Consider the following 17,050-nt stretch of genomic DNA (forward strand, 5'->3'; position numbering starts at 1 on the left):
TGATGACCGAAATTCCATAATTGTGATGGTTTGGTGTAAGAACCATCAACAAAATACTTCCCATAGAGGGAAATCCTCTGCTACTAATGTTTACACTCGCTGCAGGTGATGAGGATAGTAGCAGCTGTCACGCAGGATACACATAATCGTAAGTAGGCTTGCACCATGTTGGCAGGCCACTTGCCTGGAGCTTGTACTAGGGGTCGTCTCAACATAGTGTAGAACTCAGTCCACATGTTCGTCTGTCTGAAAGGACCCATTCTCACATAAAGGCCCAAAAAGGTACTGAAATGATGTGTGACGTGGTCTGTGTCTGTGAGGGTACTTATTTTGGTGTAGCCGTGGTGGCTCTCGACCGTCTTCATCTGCTTGGCCGTACACAACCACCATTTCGGTTGTTCCCGACATGAATACCAGATCATTCTGCTGCTTGTGTACGTTCGTTGAGTCAATGACACATTCTGTAACACACAAGAAACACAAGGCACGTGGTCAGAGGAACTTTCGTTTATCAGCGCCATCTACCGTTGTAACGATGCATTTCCGGACACATGTTCATAGGGCCTTACTTCCTCCATTTCCAATCAGGAACGTGTCCCTGCACTTTGTCGGTTTTCATTAATATTCGCCCTTTAAAATTATAGATAATAGTGGTATCTTGTAAGAGGGACAAATTGATGGCATGTTGACTATTAGCTGTTAAGATGCAACATTATAAGCGTCCCCTCGCTTACTAGCCTTTGACGACTAAACGAGTTACGAATCACATACATTTTTTAACTCAGCGTCTGTAAATACTTAGCTACTAAACGTAGCAGGAACCATATAAAGAAACACAGTTGCATGAGACTTCTGACATAAATAAATGACTTAGTTCGTAATCTCTATTTTCATACTGGCTGTTTCTTGAAAAATATTTACAGGTTATTTTTAACAAAGTATTTGTCTTAACTGCCTGGGTAAGCTTTTGTACAGCAGAATATTGTGAATTCTCTCAGTATGCTACTAGTTTCTTCATTACTATAAAGTGCCAACAGATTCGTCAAGCAATTTCACGTGTTAGTGAAGTGCAACTGTATTTGACTCTTGTACCATTATGCATCGCCGTGCTATCCAACCAGGCTGTCGATCGTACAGCTGGTGAATCCTGTCGACGATACGTTAATCCACACGTGCTTGACCTGTTCACGAAGGTCTCTAAGTGACGTTGGTTGACGACTCATACGAGTCACATCTTATCACATCATATCCCACACATGCTCGATTGCAGACAAGTTCGGTGTTCGCGCTGGCCAGAGAAGAAGCTGCAAGTCTTGCAGAGCACGTTGAGTTTCAAGGGCAGTGGGTGGGCGAATATTATCCTATTACAACGATACATCAGCTTCCTGTTGCCAGAGCAGCAAAAGAACGAGCTAACCTATCAGTCGCTGGTTAGTGTCCCCTCCGGAAACACCCTAAGTGAACGAGAGTCGTAGCTTATTGCGCTGCAGACTATAAGGCCTGTAGTGGGGACTGTCTGTCTTGGAGGAATGCACTATGCGAGACAGCGCTCACCAGGTCTTCGTCGTACGCTCTAACGACCATCACTTGCGTGCAGGCAGATTATGCTTTCATAAGTGAAGACCACGGCGCGCCATTCTATTTTACAACTTATCCACTAGCGTGAGTGGAAGACGGGATAGAGGAGTGTGTCCCCTTAGTCCCACAGTTAATATCCGGTCGGCAACAGTTCGTGTTGTCACGCCTCGGTTCACATCCATCTTGTCTCTGCTGTAGTAGCTTTTCAATCTGCCATTGCTATCCTTACAATACGACAATTATGGCCGGCTTCAATTCTGTAGGACGTCCAGAAGCACGTCTAGGTATGTGGAAATGTTCACGTGGTCACAGATATCTGCATAGTAGCTGAACTGACGCAGAAAGTTCAACTTGTGTGGTAGTTCTCTGAAAGGCCCATCCCGCCACTCGGAATGGCGCAATTTCATCCCTTAGTTGGCTGTAGGAAGCAGGAGTGCGCTTCCGTGGCATAGTTGCCTGATTGCTTCGCACATTTTGCACCAGACTGACAGTGGGCCTTCTGGCTCTGAGCGTTCACTTTTCAAAGGTGGATACAGATGGCGATCTGTTAGCTTTTTCACTATATATAATACCCCTTTTATTTCGTGAGCAGTTAAATAGGTTATAAACATCGAGACGCAGTTTTCAGCAAATGTTAGATCGTCGAGGGGCACGTATTTTTTTGTTCGGTTGATGTATTTAGCACTGGTATAAACGGAGATATTGAATCCAATACATTTTTCTTTAAATGGAGCCGTTGTATAACTGCATTCTATAGTTCTTGAGAAGACAATTACAGTGATAAAGCGTTTGTTAATGTTAACGTTGAACCTCTCGTAAAACATTCTAGAAATATCTTAGAGTTTGAGAACACGCTGGTCGGAATCAGCATTAGCGGTGCCAACACCGCCAAGCAGAGCTCTCGTGTTACCCTGTGTCAGAATGTCAACACGTTTACCTGTTTACTTGTGTGCCTTGCAGGCCGCTGATTTCTTCTTCAACGTTCGTTGCATGCAGATATGTACACCAATGAGAAGAAGTTGGATATACTACTTTTATATGGCGAGTGTAAAATAAATAACGTTAAAATAGTGCAACGATTAAGGCCATCTATCCAGATCGCCATGTCCGGCGCGCCAGGAAATTGCTCGAATTATTAAGACGCTATAGCGGACAGGCAGCTTGAACGTCAAAAAGTGGACAAGAAAGAAGATTTCAACCGACAGACAACTCGAATAAAGTGTTCTAGCTACCATTCTAATGGATCGGCACAATGGCACGACAAATATTGCCAAAGAATATGGAATCAGCAAGACGAGAGTCATTTGCATCTTGCATCGACAGAGTTTCTGTCCCTATCATCTGTCACTACATCAGGCACTCGACAACATTGATGTCTAACGTCGCACAGAAATTTGTCGGTTTGCCCTTCAGCAACTGAGAGATGATCCTACTTCCTCCAATGTGTGCTATTTAACGATAACACAACGTTCACTACCACGCTAATGTAAATTTTCGCAACATGCACTACTGGGCTGCCGAAAATCCACACTGGTTTGATTAGGTGCAACTTCAACCGCCGTGGATTCTGAACGTGTGTTGCAGCATTATAGGAGATTACGCTGTGGGACGTTACTTCATCTCAGGCGTTTTTATAGGACGTTCGTACCCACCCTTTCTGATAAACTCTCTGCCGGTTCTTGCAGAAGAAGTACCACTGGAAATTCAACAGTGCATGTGGTTGCAACATGCCGGTTGTCCAGCTCACACAACATATGTTGCAGCAGAAATACTGAATGACAACTTTCCTGGACGTTGGTTAAGGCGAAATTCTGTAGTAAAATTGGCTGCGATGTCCCCCGGTTTGACTCCTCTTGATGTCTTTCTTTGGGGTGCACTCAAATATTTACTCTATGACGAAGTCCCAGCTATGCCAGGCGATATGTGTCGTCGAATAGCCAGTGCATGCTCTACCATGTCATCCACCGCAATTACATCTGTTCCTGGTTCTTTCTAAAGGCGATTGTAAATGTGCCTTTCAGCCCGTGGTCAAGAATTTGAACGCATGCTTAAATAAAGGATAAGGTTATTATTTTGGAAGAATAAATTTATGTTATGTGATTAGGGTGGTACAAAAGTTGTCACCAAAGTATTTTTAATAACATGTTTAGTTCAACAAGTATATCCCATACGATATGACTTAGAGCAGTGTACGTAGAGACAGTTGTCCGACCGCATATATTTTCCCTCTAAGAAGCACACAGCACGTACAGGAAAAGACAGGTCAAATCTTCCTTCTAACATTTAAACATTTAATACAGTAGTTGCTTTTGGGAGCTTATAAGACCCCTTGATTGTTGAAGAGTGAATAGTTGATTTCTCTGTTTCAGATCATGTTAGTCTCGGAGGATGTACAAATGGGAAATAGTGTTCCCAAAGCCCTTTGTGATGCACTAAATTATAGCCTATGTCGTATTTCCGTACAGGACATTCCTAGGTGAACCTGCATCTAGGTCGTAACTTGGTTCCATCAGAAATAAAGCTTTATTCTCTAAGAGAAACCCTACGTTAAGGTATTCAACTACGCAGCCTGATCCGAGACGCCTGCTTGGCAGTGTTCGGACAGCAAATGCCGTTTCCGGCCACTGTGGTTTCACATTCTAGGACGTCTCTCGAATTTTTTACGACAGGTTTCAACGTCAACATTAACAAAACTATATCGCTGTAACTGTCTTCTCAAGAGCTATCCAGTGCACTTATAAAAAGTATACGGTTCCATTAAAAAAAAAAAAGCATTTCATTATCTCAGTTGATACCAGCTTTAAAAACATTAACCAAACAATAATGTATAATATATGCGCCCCTCAACGCTCTAACATTTGCCGAAAATCACGTTTCGATATGTGTACGTTCACGAAACAAAAGCCTACTTTGTTTATACTGATATGGAATACGTGCGAATCTTTGTTGTTTCAGCGAAAATTTTGCAAAATAAACGTGTTAGTTAAAATTCAGCAGTCTGTTCTGCGTTCATATCCTGTCATCGCTAGAGATAACTGGAACTGATCCAGTAAATGTTCAAGCAACAGCGAATGATCAATCTGACACCTTTCTGATAATTATTGTGGAAGCCTCACTCACTGGTATAATTTGTTCACCTGATAGATTCATGTGCTAATATTTTGAAAATAAACTGTATCACAGATTAAATTACTTCGTCAAACAACTACTACAATTTCGCATGAAAGAGGGCACACTCTTGTATGTTTAAAGTATGCCTAATGCTCACAGCGTCAGTTCAGAGGCTAATATCCGTTAGCATTCTTCGAAACTTTGGGCATATATTAAGCCAGGGTTGAATCAATAAATCAAACAGTAATTTATTGTGTCACAGGGCACATTTCAACAAGCACCAACGGAATAAGGAAAGCTGACATTTCATTATGTCATCAGTTATAGCGGATCTTGGCTGAAGAATAAATATAACAATTAGAATACAAGTAAGTGGTAAAAGAGTCATTATTAGCATCAACATTATCTGCCTCACTACCAGCTGCAAAGGAAACATAAATTTACATTTCTGCAATAAACCAACGACGTGCGCCACCATTATTCATTCATGCCCAAAGTGTAACTTCTAAAATGTATCTTGTACTGTATCATAGGCTTTACTGTTAATATGCGACATCCTTGCCCGTTATCACAAAAAAAGAAAAACTTTCAAAACAAAGATATCAGACTCTTCACACACAGTAACTGATGACATGTGGCGGCCATTATTCTCATCACCGTCCGTAAGTCCAAAACGCACAGTATAAATTTGCTAGTCATTTGCCCACCACTATGTTAGTAGACGCTCCAAGTCAGGAGTGTGTAATTCACCGTCAGACACCCGCGCCTACTGCACATTATTATCACTCCTCCACGTTAGTGTTGACCTGATCTAATAATGTGAAGTTTCTGTAACTGCTATTCAAACCATAAAGACTACTAGTCACCTTAGTGCATCGCGTACAACGACCAGCATACATAGATACAAATTAGCACAAGGGCAGCCTTGTTATTCGGGAGGACGGCGGTTCAGTCCCGCGTCCGGTCATCCTGATTTAGGTTTTCCGTGATTTCCCTAAATCGCTCCAGGCAAATGCCGGGATGGTTCCTTTCAAAAGGGCACGGCCGACTTCCTTCCCCGTCCTTCCCTAATCCGATGAGACCGATGACCTCGCTGTCTGGTCTTCTTCCCCACAACAACCCAACCCAACCCAGCCTTGTTATTAAACAACTGGCGCACTTGCCCACCAAGCTTCAGTGCCTAGAAGATACTACTAAATAGACATATCAATGCCTAAGTCAGTTATGAACAAGTGTTTAACATGGTGAAGCAATACCAGGCCGGCCGCTGTGGCCGAGCGGTTCTAGGCGCTTCTGTCTGGAACCGCGAAGCCGCTACGGTCACAGGTTTGAATCCTGCCTCGGGCATGGATGTGTGTGATTAGGTTTAAGTAGTTCTAAGTCTAGGGGACTGATGACCTCAGATGATAAGTCCCGTAGTGCTCAGAGCAAATTGAACCATTTTTTTTAACAAATGATTTGTTGTGTGAAAATTTAAATGTAGTTTACATCTAAAGTATTTTGTTGTTATTTTTTCCCTTCGCATTCACCTCTGTAGTATAATACCGATACCTCACTCAAGTGACTGTTATATAGAGAGATAGAGATTGAGAGAGAGAGAGGGAGAGATAAATGAAATTTGACTAATATTTCTTTAGTGAAGTGTAATACAGACGTGTTAAATTTACCAGTCATGCAGTAAAGTATTTGGAATAATCGTTTTAGTGGAGCATAAAGCAAATGACAGATAGAAATGTACTGGTGAGGAAGAATGTTAGCTGCTTATAATTTTTTTTGGTAAATAATACAGATGTAGATATGTAGTGACTTGTAATCCCATGTGTATGTGAGTATGTGTGTGTGTGTGTGTGTGTGTGTGATACTAATTTAAGAAATTCAGTTGAAGAAGATTATGTAACTTTTGAAAAAAAATGTAATACTGAAAGTACTTTTTTTGAACATGACATAAATACAGGTTACGATTATTTAATTTTTGATGTGAAAATACTGAAGCATAATTAGATAATTTAGAACTTATCAGCTGTTTCGTTCTACTTAAAAGCTACTGCGCTGTACTAGGCTGTTCCATTCTGATGAACAAAAAAAATATTTTAAAAAGTCCCCACAGTTAGCGTCGTCTTGCGTTTTTAAGCTCTCTGATTAACACATTCATTTTTTAAGGGAAGCTAAAAAAAATTTAACTTCTTGCAAGTGCCCTCTGGAATTTTTAAATTCCTCATCAACATGATGTCATAGAAGGATGAAGGTTTGGTACGCAAAGATTGTTACACAGATAATGGATGTGGCTTGTGCTGTCATGGTGCTTGGCCAATGAGGTATACGAGCCCTGCAAAGAACTTGCAGTGTCACACTAGTAGGCTTGTCCGCCACACTTGAGGAATGCTCGGCTCCATGCAGAGCCCACACGAAATCAATATCTAATTGAAAACGTACCGATCAACGGTCACAGTTTTTCTTACGCTATCGAGAACTTGCCAGCATATAAACTAAACTTGTCAGAAATACTGTAGTTACTCGCTCCTCGCCGGAGACGGCTGTTGGCACTCGTAAGACCGGCAGTGGCACGTGTTGTGACGTACACGCCGCGGCTTTTCTTCTCTCGTGGGGCCTCGGCCTTGCTCAGGTGACGTCACAACTCCAAACAAAGGCTGCTGGCACCAACACAGTTGTGCCGCTATGATCCATATTTATGGTAACCTGTACGACTGTGACCAACTCTTGATGCGACAAACACCTACTGAAACAACACAAAGCCACCTGCAGCAGGAACGCCGGCCGGAGTGGCCGAGCGGTTCTAGGCGCCACAGTCTGGAACCGCGCGACCGCTACGGTCGCAGGTTCAAATCCTGCCTCGGGCATGGATGTGTGTGATGTCCTTAGGTTAGTTAGGTTTAAGTAGTTCTAAGTTCTAGGGGACTGATGACCTCAGTAGTCCCATAGTGCTCAGAGCCATTTAAACCTCTTTTTTTTTCAGCAGGAACTACAATCTCCACACAGTGCCGTTTAAACGCCTCATTGGGCCGCCTGTGGACTCTACGCCTGCCATCACTTGAAAAGAGACAAAACCGCGACTCGTGAGATCACACGACACTCTTCCGGTAAAGCACCATCCAGCATCTGTACTGTTTAGCCGACTTAAGACGGGCAGCCTTAAGTGCCACTGTGAGCAGTGACCTTTCCGAGGCCTTTTGCACTGTATCCGACTCCCAATGTTAACTACTTGCAGACCCTTTCACAATGTTCGCTCATAAGCTAGTTGTAATACTTATACATTCGCCTACAGCAGTAACTCCTGTGGAATTGGAAGCTAATGTTTTGACAAGGCGTGACACTGGTCTCCGGGCCCTATCGGCTACAATCATTTCACGACCGTTGTTCTTACACCGGGTTATATTGTTGCAAGTGCTATACCATCCCTTGTAGACACGACGGAAAGTTCCTCTCGATATGCCAACAAATTGGGAAACTTTACTGGTGGCGTTGTTATGAGCATTTCGATATATGTTACCACTTTTGTGACATTGCATCACATCTCGACTTCGAATCATCTAACTGTGTTGGTACCATACAACCGAGTGCCACATAAACAACACGTCACTCTCATTGCTTACGTCGGCGATGGAGGTTCTCGTGACCACCTGATACCATTTCCACATCATTTAAGGGACTCCAAAGAAAATTAGCATTCCGTACTCCATAAGTTTGTATTTTTTTCACTCTTCAGTAGTGCATAACTGTATCTAATTCTCAAAAGCCTTCTGCCGTTCAAGGATGATACCTTCTACTTGACGTCAACATTTACCTTCTTCAGATCATATGAATGAACATGGCGAGTCTCACAAGATCGCTATTTCTGGGGCTCATATTGCATCAACTAAAGAAATTTTTTATAACCTAAAATTATCAGAATACGCAAGTGTTAAGTGTCTTGCGTAGATATAAACCTGTGTGAGCGATATAGGTTTATATTTATAAGCACCTGTCTGAGAAGCGTTTAGAAAATGAAAAAACATGGGTTTTTCCAATCACTTTTAACGGTTTGTTGCTCCACAAACCTGTGACCAACTGCTATGACAAGGGAAGCAATGTCTTAGTCATAATATAGGATTTCACGTATATTCATGGGACCAAGTTGTCTTTCTTCTATTTAGCAATTTTAGCAAATTTTCTGTTCCGTTACCACTTATATTAATATTACTCATTTTGATGTTCGTGTTATGATTGACAGGAGGAACAATATTACGATATTTTGCAGAGAAACAAATTCGTAAATCCAAATTCAGTGTTTTGGGCCCCTTTCTGTCATTCTCTGTGCAGTCGTGTTTGGGCTGTTTATCGATTTTACTGTCGCCCTTAACTTCCTATAACTCCCAGACTCCCGTGCTAAACCTTACTTCCAGATCCATTGTAAATTTCTCAGATTATTTTTAATTTGTTTTTGCTCTATTCAGTTTTGTTACTCAACAAGAATTTGACTTCACTTAAGTGCGTGTTGAAATGTTCTGTGACTGAGTACCATATGCCTACTGCTGTTCCATTACTGGACACACACACACACACACACACACACACACACACACACACACACACACACACACATCTTATAGCGCGTCTGAAGAATATCCTAAAATACTCTTGAATTTAATACAGGTTGAGTCTTGCAGAGAGGAAAACGGCAACCAGCCACCGCTGATAATGCAATTCATCTACGGAAACAGCGTCTTTGCCTGTTTCGAACCGACAGGGTCATCTTCAGACAGCTATCACGTTGAAAATCCTGCGTCATTTTGTTGCGATTTACTCCCTTTGACAATAACAATAAGCAGACACTAACACAACATGAAACACTGCACTAAAGTATAGTAGCCTGCTTGATCATACATTAGTATATTCGTTAAATTAATTTTAACTTTCAATTAACTGTTACAATTAATGAAATATCCACTGTCGCAATATTTATTTGTGCACAAGTGTTATTCATCATTTATTTTGTTGCCTGTGTGTACCACAATTTTACACAATATCATTTCTGTAACATTTTCGAACAAACTAGTTTATTTATTTGAATGATAATCAGTCCTCACTGAAAGTCAATTGCACGTAATGAAACGGTTATCTTTGCAAATCTGCCGGCCGATGTGGCCGTGCGGTTCTAAGCGCTTCAGTTTGGAACCGCGTGACCGCTACGGTCGCAGGTTCGAATCCTGCCTCGGGCATGGATGTGTGTGATGTCCTTAGGTTAGTTAAGTTTAAGTAGTTCTAAGTTCTAGGGGACTGATGACCTCAGAAGTTAAGTCCCATAGTGCTCAGAGCCATTTGAACCATTTGAACCATCTTTGCAAATCTGTTACTGTCACATCAATGTACTTACTGAAACATCTCTGCGATATTTATTTTCTGGCACTCTTATATGTCAAATATCTTTGGATACAGACTTCCAAGTGGCAAAAACTTTTTCATGTTGTGTGCGTGTGTGTGTGTGTGTGTGTGTGTGTGTGTGTGTGTGTTTGTGTGTGTGTCGGCTTATGCTATGTGAATATTCAGGATATCCCAGGAGGAATGGCCAGTATTGAGAGATATGGTGGGAACAATCACTTGAAGCAAAGAAGTCAATTTAAATGGGCTCCAAAATGCGTAGCCTTAGAGCTATGACCACTACTTCTACTTCGATAGTGAGAAAAAAATCTCTTCTGCTGCAAACTCTTTGCTTTCCATATTATGAAAGTCGCAGTTTGACCGAAACAAGAGAAAAATAATCAGTAAACATGGGGTCTAAAATGCATGCCTTAAGAGCTGTGAGCACTTCTTCACCTACTCCAGTGTGAAACACATCATTTCTCATAGCCCATAAGGTATGCATTTTAGAGTCCATGCGTAGCAGACTTCTAGCTTCGAATGATCGTTCCTGCCACATCACTGAGTACTGACCATTCGTCGTGGGACACCCTGCATGTCAAAAAAGTGCTTCATATACCCTTCACTACTTCGTGAACACAAGCAGTCAACATTGCAACATAATGATGCTGGATTTTCGACGTAGGTAACCTAAAATTGTAGAAGTTGTGTCTTACAGATTTGTATACATTGTTTTCATTCATTACGATGTGTGTAAACAGTTTCCAATCCTATTATGTGTCACTTTACCAACAGACAAACCAGCGGGACTGCAGAAGGGATAAGATATTCTGTTACTCGAGTCTGATGCGACATCAAGACAACCAACTCTTTCTTCAAAGGATTCTGTTTACTGATGAAGCTATCATTACAAATAATGTTAAGCCGAATGTAAGAAATATGCCTTATTAGACCGCTGAGAATCCGCGATGTCTCAGGTAACGTGAGTACCGGGGGAGTGAAGCATGAACGTTTGGTGCGGCATTAATGGAGACAACATTACAGGTCCTCACTTCATTGAAGTATCGTTAACGAATAAAAAATTCGCATAGTTTCTTATCGAAGTGCCATCTACTCTTCAAGAGGATGTACCACTGAAATTCGTAGATGTATGTGGTAACAGCACGATGGGCGCCCGGGTCAACACTCGCTTCCGTCAAGGAAAGAGCACATCCAGTTATTTCCTGGTTTCTAGAAAGGCCGTGAAGTGTGCCAGCCAGTGCTCCTGGTTTGAAGCCACTAGACTTTTATTTCCGTAACGGAGTGACCTGGTGCAGTGGCTAGCACACTGGACTCCCATTCGCGAAGACGACATTTCAAATCCGCCTCTGAACATCCTTAATCAGATTTTCGGTGATTTCCCCAAATCGCTCCATGCAAATGCCGGGATGGTTCCTTTGAAAGGGCGTGACCAATTTCGTCCCATATCCATGAAACCGTCCGTGCTTGTACTTCGTCTCTAATGACGTCGATGTCGGCGGGATCTTAAACCGTAATCTTCCATTCTGCTTATCTGGGGTTAACTCAAAGATAAAGTCTGTGCATAAGTTCCGAAGACTCAGCAGGATGTAAAACATCGAATAACGCAGCAAGTGCAATTATATCGAAGGAATTCCTTCAGTCCGCCAAGAAGTCCTTTCACCAGTGACTGCAGATGTTTATTGCAGTAAGCAGTTGGCATTTTGAACACTTGATGAAATTATTGGAATTTTAAGGAAATGTTTACGACCACATTATTTTGTAATTTCCTTTTTGTTGCGGTTGCTGATATAATTTATCAATGTCTGTGTACATCTAGAGAAACTCTTGACGTGGAGATATTATTTGACAATCGTTACTCCCCAGCCCCTGTTTTACAAGTCCATTAAAATTTTGATATGCAATTTGCTAACGTAATTAACTGGTGTATCATCACTAAATACCGCATCCTCTCTTTGCCTCCCACTTGGTGTGTCGGTGCAGCCACATATAGCTGTGTGGTTAGTATCAGTTTTAAGTTGAAATTCTAGCTACACTACCTGTTTTGTAAGTAGACTTTGTTAGCTACGTCACGCTGATGCAGCACATCAGCCTGACGCGACTTTACCGTATAACAACAGGAATTTATGCTTAAGGCAGACACTGGTTTCATGTTCGAAACAGTTTATATTAAGTTCTAAGTATTTCAATTTCTTTGAAAAAAAATCAGATTTTGAAGAACGAGACTGTTGTAACTGCGACCGGGACAGTACGGGGTTGAAATGACGGAAAGCGCGGCGGGACACGCGGAGAGGCCCGCGAATAACAACACAACAGGAGAGGACGAACACGACCAACGAAAGACAGAACGAACAACAACAAGATCGAACAACGGCGTCACAAGGAAACCTAACGAACACGTCCACTCGTACACAGAACAAGAAAGTAAGTAAGTTGTCAAACGTGAGGCGATGTGTCCACGGACGTACGCGAGATTAGACTGGCTGGCTGAGCTTTTTTTTTTCTTTATTGAACTTCGATTCCCCCCGAAGTGGGCGGGCTGACAGCAGCTTAGTATGCCGCTCTTCAGCCTACAGACTTTGTTTTCAAAAGGTGAAGATAAATATATAATAAAAACAGGCGATAAAATCGGAGACTGAAATGGTAACATGGCGAAAAAATCGTGGAACTTAAAACATAGAACAAACGTATAATGATGCTAATAAAATACATATGAAGCAGACACGTAAAATAATAGACAGACAATTAAAAAACACGGCGACAGTCTGGTTTCTGTTCACAAAAGACATAAAATTCACACCCAGCGATAGCATGGTTTCTGTTCGCAACACTTGGAAAGACGAAACAGCACTGAACATTCACTGGAACACTGCACTAAAAGGTAGGCAAATATCACATACCACAGCCGAGAGCAGGTGGGGGGAAACTGGACAGATGAAGGGAAAATAAAAAAGGGGGAAGGAGAGAAAAAGCGAATGAGGGAGGGGGGAAATGAGCCAATGGAGAATGAGGACCCATAAGAGGGGTGGGGGGGGGGGCTGGGCAGACGCGACAGGGACGAAGGGGGAGGGGGAAAGGAGCCAATCGAGGATGAGGACCCATAAGAAGGGTGGGGGAGGCTCGGCAGACACGACAGGGAGTGGGGAAGGCAGAGGAGGTGAATACAAAAGGATTCGGGGGGGGGGGGGCGGGAGAAGGGAGGTAGGGAGAGGTTTGGTGGGGAGAAAACAGGATGGAAGGGGAGGGGAAGAGGGAGCCCAGGGAAAGGATGGAGGAAAGGAGGGTGGGTGAGGATCAGAGTTGATAGGAGGGATAGATGGAGGGAGAGAGGGCATCATCCGGGAGGGGGAGCCAATGGAAGCCACCTTGGGAAAGGAGACAAAGGCTGCAGAGATGGAGGGTAAGGAGGACACAACAGTGAAGGCGTGGCAGGGGGCAGGGACAGAAGAGGAGAGGAGCTTGGGGGAAAGGAGGCATATACGGAAGGCGAGGCAGAATGCATGACGCTCAAGGATGTGGAGGGACTTATAGAATTTGGGGTGGGGGAGGCAGATATCCAGGCGGGGCTGGCATAACAGAGGATGGGATGGATTCAGCATTTGTAGGTGTGGAGGATGGTAGAGGGATGCAACCCCCATGTCCGGCCAGAGAGGAGCTTGAGGAGTCCGAGGCGGTTGTGGGCTTTGGATTGGATGGAGTGGGGATGAGGGATCCAGGTGAGGTTACGGTCAATAGTGAGGCCAAGGTAGGTGAGGGTGGGGGTGAGGCGGACAGGACAGGTGCAGATGGTAAGGGAGAAATCCAGGAGTCGGAAGGAGTGAGTGGTACGATGGATGATGATTGCCTGGGTCTTGGAAGGATTGATTTTCAGGAGCCACTGGTTACACCAGGCGGCAAAAAGGTCAAGTTGATTCTGGAGAAGACGTTGGGACCGTTGGACGGTAGGAGCGAGGACGAGGAATGCGGTGTCATCGGTATATTGCAAGAGGTGTACTGGAGGGGGGGGGTGTTGGGGCAGATCTGCCATGTACAGGAGGTAGGGGAGAGGGGAGAGGACAGAGCCCTGGGGCACACCTGCAGAGGGGTAGAAGGTGTTGGAATTGGCATTACGGATGGTAACATAGGAGGGGCGGTAGGAGATGAAGGAGGCCACGAGTCAGATGTAGTTGACAGGAAGGGCATAGGTTTGGAGTTTAAACAGAAGACCGGGATGCCAGACATGGTCGTAGGCCTTTTAGAGGTCGAGGGAGACAAAAGTGGTGGAGCAATACGAATTAAGCTGGAGGGAGAGGAGATGAGTGAGGCGGAGGAATTGGTCATCGACAGAGAAGGAAGGTCGAAAGCCACATTGGGTGTTGGAGAGGAGGTGGTTTTGATGGAGGTGGTGATGGATGCACCGGATATGGATGGATTCCAAGAGCTTGCTGAACACCGATGTGAGACAGATAGGATGATAGGAAGAGGCATTAGATGGAGGCTTGTTGGGATTGGAGAACATCAGGATACGGGAGGTTTTCCACAGGTCAGGGTAGAAGCCAGTGGAAAGGATGACATTGTAGAGCGTGGCAAGGACTGAAAGGAAGGAGGGAGGGGAGTGTTTGAGGTGGCAGTAGGTAATGCGGTCATGGCCGGGAGCAGTGTTGCATTTAGTGCAGAGTGTGAGGCTGATGTCCTGTGTAGTGATGGGAGTGTTAAGTTCAGATGGTGGTGTGTGGCCCAAGTACTGGAAGCTAGGAGCAAGGGGAGGAACAGAGGTATTCATACAGTCCATGACGTCAGGGAAGAGGGAATAATCAAATTGGGGATCATCTGGTATGGAAAAAAAATCAGAGAGGTGAGAGGCAAAGTGGTTGGCCTTGCTGGCTGAGCGAGAGGCAGGCGCTTAAGTAGTCTATCGGGGGCGCCGCTATTGGCCGCTGGAACCACATGTTCCACTGTGGCACCCTCACACTAAAAGCGGGCCAGGAGGCGCGCGCCGCCACAGCTTACAGCGCGATGGTGCAGAGACCTCTAGGGGTCTTCGACGTCCATAACGTCTGGCCGGGATTCAAATTCCGCGGCACGCGGTACCAGAGAGACGACGTTGAATTTTTCTCTTTTAGAACTATGACACCAGCAGCAGAAATTACTATTGCTCTATTTGAAAAAGCGAAGTTGATATCAGCGTCTCTGTAATCACAATAACTGTGACTCTTTGCAATTCAGTTGGCTGAAAACAGAAACACGAAATTTTTAACTGATCAGGAAATATCTGACGTGAACATCATAGCAGAATCGCACTGGGTATCACAAACGAAATTTAAGATTTAGATGCTATTGAATTCTGGTCTCAAGCAGCTTTCCTTCTTAGTACTATATGTACATTATAAACATTAGAATACAAGACAAACTGTATGACGTTATCATGGACACTCCTGAGTTAACTTACTGCATATTAATATTTTCTGTTTTCAGTAAGCAAGAACGAATGTACTCCTCTGTGAATAAAGTGGCTGATGTGCTCTACGCGACTTAAATCTCCACTGACCGTATGGAGCAGCTCTTTTAACCTTAAAAAAAAATTAAAAAATGTATAAAAAATTTGTGCAAGCAAAAACCCCAGAAGTAATTTATTTCGTGTAGTGCTTGCACGTGATACAAACGGTACCCACAAGTGCTTCATCTACTTATAGATTCAATAGGAGGGAACATACCTCACCACTGATGAAGTGTCTAAACAATCCTTAGGCAATGTGTTTTCAGATACAGCCGATATAAAAATAAGAAAATGTGGTTACTTCATTTACTTTCATTCCACAATGTCATTCGAGGTCATTTTTTGGGGTAACTCGACAGTATCAAGTTTTCTTATTCCAGCAGCGAGTAATGCAAGTTACCTGTGCTCTGATCTCAACAACGTCCTGCAGAAGGCTGTTCGAGGAACTGACGATATGAATTAATGCTTTCCAGTTTATTTATTCAATAATGAAATTTGTGGTAAAGGGTATGTCTTCTTGTTTCATATGAACGTCTCCGTTCGTGGAATCAGTAATTGAAATAAGAATAATCTTCATATAGATTCTGTGTCACTTTCATGGTTAGAATACGTGTGCTGGTTGGCATTGTCTTGCTGAATAGTAAGTCCAGGACGGCTTGTCGACGTGCCGCTGTGCAGCGGATGACAACCAAAGGGCAGCTAAAAACCATCACTCCTTGTTGTCGGGCCGTATAGTGGGTGGCAGTCAGGTTGATATCCCATCTCTGTCCGTGGCGCCTCCTGACACGTCTTCCACTCATACTGGACTAGAATTACATTCAGTGATGAGCCCCGCTTCGAAATTAGATCCGCTGAGCATCAAAGACGTGTCTGGAGACACTCCTGAGTTAACGCCTCGAACAGAAGAGGGCCGCGCGGAGTGGCGCGCCGTCTTGCTCCCTCGGGCATGGGTGTGTGTGTTGTTCTTAGCATAAGTCAGTTTAATTAGTGTGTAAATCCAGGGACCGGTGACCTAAGCAGTTTGGTCGTTTAGGAATTCACACACATCTGAACATTTTTTGAGCAGCAGTGGGAAACCACCATACAGCCCGACGACCATGAATGACCGTCTGGGGTGCCATTTATTTTCGCAGAAGAATCCCTCCGATTGTCATCAGCGGCACCCTTACAGCATCCTCCGTATTGGGTCTTTTTTTGCCTTAGAGTGAAGTTCAAGAAAAACAACAACCTGACACTTTTGTACAGCTTTATTTTATGCAAGGACACGTATCGCGCTTTCACCAATCTTCTACTTGCGCAATATATTTGGATCAGTATATTCGTTTTTTTTTTTTTTTACAGCACTCTTAATACTGCAGCTGCGTTTTGTTCTCTTTACAGAACAGAACAAACAAAATAAAGGACAGGTGACCCAATCACAGTGCAATCCTTAGAAACATTATCTTGATGAAGATCTATACGTATTAACCAAGTAGAAGATGGGTGAAAGGTCGAAACGCTGTCTTGTATAAA

The sequence above is a fragment of the Schistocerca americana genome, chromosome X, assembly GCF_021461395.2.
Source record: "Schistocerca americana isolate TAMUIC-IGC-003095 chromosome X, iqSchAmer2.1, whole genome shotgun sequence".
Classification (NCBI taxonomy): domain Eukaryota; kingdom Metazoa; phylum Arthropoda; class Insecta; order Orthoptera; family Acrididae; genus Schistocerca; species Schistocerca americana.